Here is a 13,277-nt window from a genome sequence, read left to right on the forward strand (position 1 = left end):
ATTACGTATCAATCCGAACATTGAAAATGCTTTTTCTTAATATTATCATAACGTTATTTATCATTTTTAAAAGTATTTATAAGTATTTAAAAGTATTTGACTTTAGGAAAGGATACTTACCATACATTAATTCACTGCAAATATGCTATTCGTTCGCCCTTTCATAGCTTTTTCATAACTCATCACTCTGCATAAAAGTAAAAGAGATAAATAGCATTAAATAATAATAAGAGTTACAAAACATAAACAATATTGTAATTTTGAAGCTATTTAGCGGCGTCGTAAAGTGCTTGCGATTCTGAGTCAGCCGGCTTTGATGGATTATCATTGAGTTCGTTTATTGAACCACCAGTCAGACACCAGATGGATGCAGCCGGAGATGCCGGGTCAAATGAGGTCGGACGTGCCGTGGACACTTCTATATTTATAACTACTCGAGAACAAATTATATTTTTAATTGGAAAAATAGCATCCATAGCATGGAAATTTTTTTTTTTTTAATTAATAATTTTAAATATCACAACGTCTGAAGATAAAGGTCAAAGACCTTTGTCCAATGTGTGTATTCGGGGATGTCCAAGACCAATGTGTGTATTCGGGGATGGATCCGAGACGTGGTCTTTTACGATGGGCTTAATAAGAAAGCTTAAGATAAGAAAGTATAGAAGAGAGTTATGGTTGGAGCTTCAATGCGAAATTGAATGAGAGATAAAGAGATCTTCAAAAGAACCAAAATCACAGTAAAACATAGGAAATGGCAGTAGCCAGGGCACGTACATCCGACTACCTTTGGGGCCAAGAAGTTCTAGAAGGACGATTACGAGTCAGTAGAATCCGCGTGGGTATGCCCTCCTACCAGGTAGACTATCTACTTAGTCAAAGTAGCAGGAAGTCGCTGGATGTAAGCAGCACAATACCGGTCATTGTGGCTATGTTTGGGGCAGGTCTATACATCGCAGTGGAGGCCTATCGCTGAAATGATGAAGAATATTAAAAAAAGAAGTAATTTAATACTATTTATTTTATTAACCATATAAAAAGACTACTACTGAACTCACAGTTCAAAAACACACAAGAACCCAACGCAAATACGCGCGAAAATAACCGTGACTCAGCTGGCGATTGGATTTTAAAAACGGAATGTCGAGTATCGTTCAAACGTAAAATAATGAGTGACAACCGGAAAAAGTATTGTAATCAATACAGCAACCGTTCAATACAGTTTTAGATTTTTATAACTAGAAACAATGAAAACGGATGTAATAAATTCAAAAACATGATATAACAAAAGAATTTGTGAGTAATTCACCCGTCTGGTTTCTTCGATAGCTGTCCAATGAGTAAATAAACTATTAAATTAATAGCGGTCAAATTGCAGACCGGTCATAGGCGTAGGTGTCGACGGTAGAATTTAACTAAATACCAGTACTAGTGGGCGATATGGTATTAAAAGGATTAATTAATTAAAATCGAGCACTGTAGACATCTTTATTTGTAAACTATAATATTAACCCGTCTTTCAAAATATATAGGGCGATTGTAAAAATTAAGTAACGTCTTGATAATATAGTAGGCAAAAGTGTTTTCAAAATTCGGATTAATAAATATTAAATTAATAATAATCTTCCCTTGTAGACTCTACTGCCAGATATTATAAGTGTCTCTCGCATTCAAATTCACTCTAAGGGTGGTCACTTTATAGGGGTGATTGGAAATGGTGTAGAAGCTTTCGCTTACAATTGCGCTATACATTCGAATCTATAAACTTTTACACCTGTACCCCATCACCCTGTATACGTATTTATCACTACAGTTGCATTTATGTTGCTAAGAATTCTCTGTCTATCGTGGATTCGACCACTTTCTATATAGACCGCACATTTTGTACATTATACATATTTTATTTGCTTTTTACAAATTATCAAGTTACATCTTGAGATCACATATGCTAAAACAGTATTACAAAAGACTATGACATCTACTAATAATAACTAAGTTCGCCTTTATTGTCGCCCAATCCGCAATCTAAGTTTACGCTTGTATCGGGAAAATGTGAACATTAAACGTGTAAACATGGGCCCAAAACTGTTTATTATAGCAGGTTAAGTGCAACTGAAACCGCTGTACTGCGCCTCAGGAAAGTACGGTGAGGTGGGGCCGAGGAAAAAAGAGCATGAGCGCTACACACAAACGACAATAACAACGGTATAAATAATAATACGACGCTATTGTTCTTCGATTATATTATATCAGGAATAAACTTATTACAAAACTAATTCATTTGCGTTACAAATTGTTAACTTGCGTTTTTTATCAGTAGCAATAAAATATTTAGACGATTTATATGTCAATTATTTGATTTTTTTTATAAAATATCCGTCAAAATAAAATACTGCAATATGCGCAAGTATTATTACTACAAATTAATGAGCATAAATATGAATACAATTTTAACATAGATCGCTGTTATTTTATTGTTATTGTATTTATTGTACATTACTTTTGGAACACTGGTAGCCCAGCGATAGAGGCCTAAGACTTGCAATTGTAGGTCGCAAATTCGACTCAAAGGATACAATCATACATAATTCATACTTTGCACATTAATTATATAGGATTGTCACTGCTCACAGACTAGTTTCCAGAGGACGTTCAGCATCTTCTGCGTACCATAATCCCACATTGCCATCGCCAACCCCGCAACCGTGATTATGGTATATCCCCATCGACATCTTTAAGGGAGGCTTAGGCCTTGCTGAAGGCGTCTTTGGGCTGTAATGACTACGACATTAGTTTTGTGAATCGATTTAAAAAAAAATCAAGTAACCTTTAACTCCTAAAATTATAAACAGCATTGCAATTTGAATGCATAAACTACATTTTAACAACAAAATTCCTGCACAAAACACACTCAAACAAATTTATCAAGAAAATTGTCAGCATTAAATTTAGTATTTATAAATAACATGCGTAGACTACTCAAGAACTAATAACAAATACAAAGATACTACTATTTCCATACAAAGTAATTTATAAGTTAGAATGATAAAAAAATGTGATAATTTGCTTTTTATAATTATTTTCATATGATTGATAACACTCGTGTAAATAAATTTGCCGCTTTGAACTGATTTTATTCAAATAACTGGAAATATTGCAGTGAACACACCGCACTTAGCGTTTGGTCGGTAGAGGTGATCCCATAGCTATCAACGTTATTAAATAAAATATGCAGTCATAGGATCTAATTGTATTCCTCAAGGGACAAATTCCTTGCTTCCTTGTTTGCTTGCTTTCTTTCTTCAGGCGATTTTTAAAAGTACGCCTTTGCTTCATAAATTCGAGAAAAAAAAATCGTTTTGTAACTTAATCATAAATTCTTTTTTTAAATCAAACTGTAGAGAAATAATACCGTAATCTATACAATTTTAAGTTAAAGTAATACAAATTTTACTGGTGTACAACTTAAAAAAGATTGGATCGATTTAAATTGAAATTACGTTATTAATACTCTTTTTTGTGTATTCAAATTAAAACAATTTATGAGAAAGAATAGATATCATTTGACTAAATACCAGTGTAGACCGAATATAGGATCTAGATGTACATAAATCCAAAATTTTGAAATAAGAAGACATATGTTAATTTATAGAATAAATACAGGACTGAACAAGACGTAGTCAAGAAACAATAAAGCGAAGTCTGAGTTTTAAACGTCGCCGCAAACCAAGGACAGTTCACACGCAAGTTATTTACGCTCTCTCAACTTATCACCCTAAGAATAGATCGTGAGTGATTCAGTTTTCAATTATTCGAAAGATGTGTAGTGTATAGAAGTTAATTAGATTTTATTTGGACTGAACTTATGTCAGTATTTTTATAACATCATCATCACCATGTAAGCCAATAGACGCCTGCTGCAAGGCAACCTGCATCTAGCAAATTCCCACGATCTTGACTATATCATCGGCTCGTCGTCGGCTCTCTAGAAACTTTCTTCTCTCACAGCCGTGATTGTAAGGTTGTATGTGTCACGCCTATTGCTTCAAACGAAAAATTCTTTTAGTTAGTTAAGTGATCTTGGATCTTCTACGGACTTCCTCATTTCTAATTCGATATGGCAGCGAATCTCCAAGTGTGAGCATAGCCATTCATTGTTGGATGACCTTGAGCCTTTTCATAAGGCACATCGTAGACGAACAAATTCTTAAACATCGGCAACACACACTGTTCAAAATATAAAACTGGACACAAAGGAAGTTCTGCGAATGAACCGCCATGTTTATAACAACGGTACGCAGGGTTTTGTAATACAAGATCCATATTTACGCACAACGCATTTGAATTCGCCTGGTTGTCAGCACATTGTAAGTTTTTGCGATATTAAAGAATATTTCGAAATCAATGCGCCGGGCCCTCCGACGGATTACGCTCTAATTCCCTCTTCAGACGGGACTCTATAGACTTAAACAGTCTGATTTTATACATCTTCTCTCTGCAATCAGAGTTAAAACTTTATAAATGTCTAATGAATTACATAAGTTGTCCCAAAAATCAATGACAAGTCTAATCGTGTGATAAGACTGACATTGAAAAAAGGAAATCAATTCTGCATCATATAATTCTTAAATTAATGACATCATAAAAAATAAATAATATTGAAGCTCCGCAGGTTCGAGTTCCCCTCTTAAGATAGCTAGTAAAACCTCTTTTTTGGAAACGAAGCACAAGAGCTCCCTGAAAAGCTTCGACTCGGACCGCTACTTACTATAGCTTCACTGGTTTGGGAAGCCGCTGAGCTTTTAGATCGCATAGACGAATGCTTCATAAAGTGACTAGGCTGCAGCGCCTCCTTAAACGGACCTCGGCCTGGACTGCCACCCGTCTATCATTCCGATTCAAGGACGCCCGAGATGGCCGAATGGCGACTCAATGTATATTATCGGGCTAACATTGCAACCACTTCGAAAAGCGGTAGTGCTGGGAGAAGTGAACAAATAAACTCCAGCACCGCTTTTGTCTAGTGATCGAGGCGACCCCTATGGTACACAAACTTACATGATGTTCTTTCTATTATCATGACTACATATTATTATCAATAATAACTATGATAATAAATTTATTTCTCATAATACACACAAAAGACGCAAAATAAGGACAAAAATACAAGTAAAAGTTAAACAGAACAGAATATGGTACTAATTAATTAACTAAAATGGACTAAGCATTTACAATTACAATAAATAATATTAATCAAAATAAAGTAAATAAAAACCTAAATTAAACAAGAGTACACATCCTATTTTTTTAAATAGGAGTATCTGTGTAAAATCTTTTTACATCAGTGTATGTTTTTTTCTTCATTCAAATGGTGGTTGAATAGAATAACGGTATTCATTTTTAATATATCAATGATAGATTCGGCCAGTGAGAATATTTTTTTAAATTGAACTCGATTGTATGCCTCGATAGTACATAACGCACTAAAGCAGATTATATTATTTTAATAAACACGTATTAAAACAGAACTAAATAAAAGCCCAGCGTCTGATTTATCTGCCGCCAGACGGGAACACTTATAGCCCGGATTAAGTACGCTTTATCTCGAGATACAAGAGGAAAATCACGAGCGGGAAAACCGGAGAGAATTCGATATAAGTTGAAACTATTTAAATTCATTCTAAATTTGACAACGACGCCATGGTTTCGTCATTTATTATTTCAACCGAAAGACGTCAAATACTGAACGGTTGGAAGCGGCCTGTATCCAATGTTTTTAACCTTACTAAGGTAGTCAGTCCACCTTGTGGGATGACTTACGCTGTGCTTGCCAATCCGTGGAGTCTACTCTAGAACTTTAAGAGCTCAGCAACAATCTGTTCCGTGAGCTAAGTGGTCTGCCTACTGCCAGACCGACCTGTAAATCCGCTAAGCCATATCATTTGGTTTTGTTCGTCTACAGATCTTCATTCCTCATTTGATCTCCAAAATCCCGACTATAGCCCCTTCTATAACTTATTGGGCGGCTGGAAGCTTGCCAATGAGATCAGAGTGAGATACCATTCTTACAGTAGAGAAACTAAATCATAATCATAATAAATTGAGAAAAAAACGATCTTAAAATCTTTCTAAACACAAACAAAAGATCTGATTTGACTTTCGCTTTTAACCATAAAGGCCACTTCCTATGTCCAAAAGTGTACATCCTACGACTGAAATGTTGAAGAATGATGATGGAGAAGAAAAGTGAATAAGTTTTTTCATGTAGTTAGTTTTTTTGCATAAAATTAGTGTTTGTTTAATATGTAGACATTTATTTAAAACTCTATAAGGACACATGTTTAAATGAAATCCAGCTATGTTGACAACCATTAAGTTACACACTTAATACAAAAGAAACGGGACCCTACCCATGGGAGTTACCGGTGTTCCAGAAAGCAAAAACGAAAGTATTGCAAGAAATAGAACATGACAAATTGAGTGAAGTACCAACAAATTGATCTTCACAACTCCGTCTTCCTTATTTTCAATTACTAACAACGAATACGGGACAAAAGAAATAAACGAAACAAAAACGCGTTTTTATTCCCCTGCGGTCAACCGGAATACCGAAACCTATTTACTATGAAATTGACTTCGTATTAGGTCAGAATAACAGAGAAAACTCGAATAAACTATACAACGCACAAACGAACCACTGTATTATGTAAAGTTATGTCTTTTATATAAATCTATTATAAGTTTAAAAATGTTGTTTTTAAAGATTGTTGATTAAAGATTTTAATGAAATTCTTCTCTTTATCGAACAACTACGTATTTACAATGTACACCTGTCTAAACTCTTTGAATAATCATATAATAAATTTAACAAGTTTATTAAAAATACTCGAATAAATTTTTTTAGGTGTTAAGGCGTTAAGTGATAATAAAGCTTGGAAATAATTTGCTTTACTACTGTATTAAGGATATATAAAAATGACCAAAAAGATATTTCGCCCGAGTTTGATGTGAGTTTTATTTAGTACGGAGCGTCTTTGCTTTGATACCTTTATAGATTTGAGTTCACGGATATCATAATATTGGGGCTTAGTCTGTTTCTAGTCTGTGCTGAATTGTGTGATTCGTGCGTTCCTGACGTGACAGAAAGGAGTGTTTATTATAGGACACTAACAATCAATGATCCTATGCAGATAAAAACAATTAAAAAAATAATAATTGTAAGAATTACTTGTGACATAGCCGGAAATGTGATATATATTAACGAGTTATATTATGTATATATTGTTTGTATATCTATGGCATCCACTGCTGGGTATATTTTCTTTTTAGAGAGATATTTATTCACTAATTTTAATATATCATGTTTATATTTTAATGTTTTCCCGTTACAAAGATCTTTCATATCTACTAAAGATAATTAAAATGACCCACCTCGGCCCAGTATCGACCTAGATATGTTTAAACCGGGTCAAGTTCGGGATGGTTATGCCGTTAAATGTTTGCCAGAACCTTATCAGTTACACGACCGCATCGCAGACAGGTGAGGTACATGTAATAATAACCACAGAGTATAAATAATCCCATCTTTTTCATAAACAACTTCAAAAGATGTTAATAATGCCAACATCACCAATATACTAGCCAATTAAAATTTGACAATAACAATCTTACATTTAATAATCTTCAAGGTGGATTGTATAATAACTAAAAAATTTAAATGGTGAGTTTGTATATATATGTAATCTATAAACATATGCAAGAATAAATCTCAATTTCCCTTAATCACGCCATAACACGAAATCGACTTTACTTTCTTCATGCATCAACAGATGTATAAGAAGGAATTTATAAAACTGTGCTGAAACTTGCGAAAATTCTGAAAATTGACTATTCGTTTTGAACTTCGCGCGTTTGTTACTTCACGAGTTCTAAATTTAAACTGTTATTAACGTTTACACAGGCTAGTGTTTATTGATCACAATATTAATTGATCTATTTCACATTCAATCATTAAACAAAGTAATAAATCTGATAATTATTAAATTAATTTACCTTTTCATTGAAAGCATAAGACCAATAACTTTTGATACTACAAAATCTTTTAGGACAGCTAGTTTATGATATAAAACAAAGTAATAAATAAGAACTAGATAAGCATTTACAATCGAAGTGAATCTACTATATCTATATATAAATAAATGAATCGGCAAATCACAAAAGATCAAATAGGGGCAAAACTCCGAAACAGCTCGATCATTTCGCTAATATTTTTTTTACATTTTTGTTAAGGCACGAGCAAAGTTCAAGTTCGAAAAACATTCCAAAAAATTAAAATCCTATCCCTAATTAAAACCACTAGACGTCGATCAAAACCAAAAAGAGCGCGTGAGGAACAAAAAAAAAAGTTACGTACAACTTTATTTTTAAATTCTGATGAGTATAAAATAGAAAACTTTTTTATGTATGTCACAGTTGTTTATTAGTAGTACTTTAAATTAATCACAATTAAATACGTTTTATTTATTTATTTATAAACTTTTGATAACCCAGTCTATTCAGACAAGAAATTAATTTAATATAGACATGTGTATGTTTATACATTTAAAATAAATCTATAAATGCTTCGGAACGGTATTGGAGCCGTACTTGTCCCGATCTAAGCAATCCAAGATGAATTGAATTATTTTTTTCTATGTCTCTTTTAGAAAGAAAGCATCTGCGGTAATCGATCATTCGCGCCTAGTGCGAATGTACATATCTATCTATATATTAAAGAGATTTCCACCTATATACTAACTGATCACAATATCTCTGGAACCATAAGACTTGGAGATTTAAATTTTGATGAATGATATATTTTAATATTTACTTTTCACCGAACGGAGATCGGCTAACATTGAATATTTTGAAATTCCACTTGCAAGGGGTTGAGTGAGCGTATAAATGTATATTTTCATAGTAGCTCTTACAGGTACTTAGAAAGAATATTTTCTTTTTGACATAAAAAATTATACCTAAAAATGCACCCGAAGCCCGCGGGGAAACAACTAGTGTCATATGTATTAGTTCCAGTAAATATTACTGTCCTTACTTTATTAATTCCAAAATATTGTCACGGAAGCTTGCGACCGTAGATCGCAGATTCGATTTCCAGCATACAATTTTACATAATTTACATTTTATGCATTAATTACATGATTCACACACAAGTGATATACACAAACAAGTTGAAACAGAGGATGAGCTGCTATGTCCTCTGCGTACTTCAATACCACATTGCGATCGCCAACCCACCAGCCAAGGGTGGCGATTATGGTAAATCCCCCCATAAATATCTTTGGGAAGGTCTATGCCTTGCAGTGAGAGTCAATGGACTAAAACGACGATTAACTTAAACCTCTACAGTGACTTTGCTTAAGACCTTCCTCGGTTCCATCGTATTAAGACTATGACAAGTGCCTAGGTCGAATAGTCAGATGCTCCATGGTGCGACATGACACAAGAGCCCTCGAGGAGTGACCTCGGATTTAACTATCATTCGATTATCGCTTACTATTACTCTTCGAAGATGGTCCGGTGGACCGGACCCTAGCTACGTTGATTGTTTTTGGATTATGATGTACTACTGCTGAAATAATTATTATCATCATCATGTGAGCCGAAAGTCACCCAGCGTAAGGTATAGTCCTCCTCCAAAGGTTGTGTTGTTCCCATAACCTTGACTACGTAGTCGTTCCACGCGAAAAATTTTCGGGCACACGGCTGAAATGTTGAGGAATAATTCACAAAAAGTTTTGATTTCGCAACTAATCATCTTAAGTTGCCGTTTTCAAATTAAATAAGCTCTTTTAATTTATTCCTGTCTAAATTAAGTTTTCTTCGTTTTAAAACTACAAGCGAGTTTTTACTACTATTTCAAATAAATCTGAGTAACTTGTAGCAACGTGCTTTAAACACGAGGCCAAGCTTTAATATATAAAATCGATCAATCACCGGAAGGACATTAATGACACGTGGAAGCTATTTACGAAATTACCCAAGTGTATTCCCAAAGTTTCATCTAATACACCTGGCGTTCGTCTACTGCACTGAAATAACCGCTTAGGTAAATGTCAAGGATCCTTTAACTAATTGTATAGTCGGTGACAAAACTTTAATTACGACAATATGGATAGTCTAGTAATATTATATATCAGAGAAATAGCCTTAATAGTATTTTTTTAATGACTAAGTATTGCCGTAAAATCGTTCTTCTCTATTTTCAGCCGATAGATGTCTGCAGTGAGGCATAAGTTTCCCCTGAATATATCTAGAAGGGATTTACCATAATTGCCACTCTTAGCGGGCGGGTTGGCGATCTCATTATGATACGCAGAAGATGCTGCTGCTCATTCTCTAGAAACTTGTGAACAGTGGCAATCCTTTATGATTAATGTAAAAAAATGTACACTACTAATTCAACACAGCTTCGAAGAATATTCTTCTATTCTAAAAAAAAGTGTAACAATGTCGTCAGAGATCAAAAAGACAAAACTTCTTTGTACCATCGATGCACCGATATTTATCCGTTCCAACTAGAAAATTACCTTTTTCTCCACCTCCCCATCCTTCAACTTCTCATAGCGATCTGACAAAAGCCAACAATAACCTCGTACAAGTTTTTCACGTGACCACTTTCACAATATTCACCACAGAGCAATTTGCCAAAAAAAATTTACTACGTAGAAAATACTTTACATTGTAATGATTTTTTTTGGATTTTTTAAATAAACTTTTTAAATTTATTGTGTGGTAATTTGATGACATTATACTAGACTGTAGTGTATGTTAAAACCGCACACATGAGTTTCTATTTTTTTTGTAGAATTTTCACACAAAATCATTGAACATTACAGCAAGAAGTTTACTTTGAATAAAAGCGAATAGAATGACCTAATGTAATGCCCTTAATGGTGAAAACATCCGGTTTCTTCGTATGTTTTCACAGGCCAGTCCAATATACCTGGGGTCAATGTACCAAGTAATTTTAGTTGACAATATTTGTCTCCGTAGTGGAAGAGTCATGGATGATTTTCACATAAAAAAATTAAAGGTAAGGAATGATATACAGAGTAATGGGTTATAGACATAAAAGCGATAAAGGAGTGAATGTATATCTCAGTAACTGTCAATTAATGTATGGTAAACCTATCCAAAAATTAAAATTTCAGCAATAGTAAATAACGTAATGATTTAATAATTAAAAAGCGTTTTAAGAAGTCGGATTGCTACATAATAATATTAATTATTGTTTGCCATCTGGCCCTGCAGACTTTGCAATGCGAGAAATTACCTGTCACATTATATTTTAATAGAAAAAAGTAATATAAGTAATGTCAACCTATAATTATTTTTATAAAAAAGTAATGTCAAGTAAAGAAAAGTAAGGTTGCAGGAAGTCGAAGAAGATGCGGCCAGCACAATTTCGGTCATTGTGGTGATCTTTGAGGGAGTCCTATACCTTGCAGTGGGTTTCTGTCAGCTAAAACGATAATGATGATGATGATCATGACAGCAGTAGATGCTCTCTGCTGGACATAAGTGTCTCCCATAAATTTCCAAAAAGACCAGTTGGATAGAGCATGCATACAGCGTCATATAGCGACATTGAAAAGGTCCTAGAAGTATTATTGCGTCATTATAATACAAAAAGACTCGTCTATAAGCTGTCATGATAATGATGACGATTTAAGAGTGATCGCTTTATACAGAGTGATCGAAAATACATGTTTAAACTTTAAAGCTTTTTATCTAAAAATGAGCTATACATTTACTGTTTTAAATCTTTTGTAACTACATTTTATCATCCTGTGTATATCCTTAATAAGTATGTGCTAAGTACAGAGTCAAGTTACTGTAGTCTTCATAAAAAAAATTAAATAATTTGATACAATTAACACCGCGACTGTACATAACTGACTCAGCTTATGCCAACCGGAGGCAAATCGTTTCAATTTATAACATCCTAACAACGCAATGTTTGTAAACTCAAGCCTTCCGATTTACCTCCGTCCGCGTTTTCCGTTTATTTTTAAACATCAACCCAAGACACTTGCGTGGTTAAATATTTAAAATGATATAGTTAGTTACAGAAACCGTTAAATTGACAAAAATTCTATTTTAACTACCTGGTAGCTTATGTCCAAAAAATATATTATAATAGCTTCAGTGACTTAGGTATTCACTTTGGGAAACGATAAAATTTAAAAATAAATCATTAACATTTTAATTACGTGCCAAAAAATTTCGTTACGTTATTTATTTATATAGGAAAAAATATTATTGTAGATTTTACAGTATACTTAGTATTATACGTGATTATATGTGAAAAAACGTTACGAAATGTACAATATTTAATCTTTCGATTATATTATTTATAAATTAACATTTGTTTGTTTTCTTAATCAAATAAAATATAACAAAACCCTAAAAAATCTTACTAATATGAAAAAAATATCATTTAAGTATTTTTTGTCGTATTAAGTATACATACGTTTGGATCGAGGGAATGAAGAAGTATAACTTCTAGGATTAAGACCCCTTTTTACCTGGACTTCGCTGTCATTTTGAAATAATTATGCAAAACTTAGTTTTAACCATATTGTATATGGTTAAAACGAAGTATATAGATTTATGACATTGATTCTGACAGTAAAAACGATAAGAAACGACAGTAAATACCTGTATTTAAAAGTTTACACGAGATTTAGGTACCCGATAAAACAGTTCTGGAGATAAAGACATATCTATCTTTACATTTTCGGATAGCGAAATAAATTACTGACTGCTATTAATGAAAATTAATATAATTCTTATTTTTATGCGATCAAAATATTAACTACTTCAACCATAAATGTTGTCGTTTCAGCCCATTGTCGCCCACTGCAAGGCATAGACTTCTCTAAAAATATCATTGCAGGATATACCATGATCACCACGCTTAGCAGGCATGTTGGCGATCACAATGTTACGCAGAGGAGACTTATTTGTGAACTGTAGCAATCTTATGTAATTAATGCACAAAGTGTGAATTATATAAGACTGTATCCTGTGAATCTAACCCGCGACCTACGATCACAAGTCTCAGTCATCGACCATTGGGCTACCACTGCTCTAAGTGCACATCTTCATTATTTAACTAACTTGTGTGTTCTTATGTAGGCATTGTCCATTACAATTTCAAATTTTCGATAAATTCATTGGAAGGTAACGGTAGTGGCGACCCTATTTATTCGATA

Source organism: Battus philenor, unplaced genomic scaffold (genome assembly GCF_028537555.1).
Source record: "Battus philenor isolate CCGP_79_NKW_IND1 unplaced genomic scaffold, ilBatPhil1.0.hap1 SCAF_23, whole genome shotgun sequence".
NCBI lineage: Eukaryota > Metazoa > Arthropoda > Insecta > Lepidoptera > Papilionidae > Battus > Battus philenor.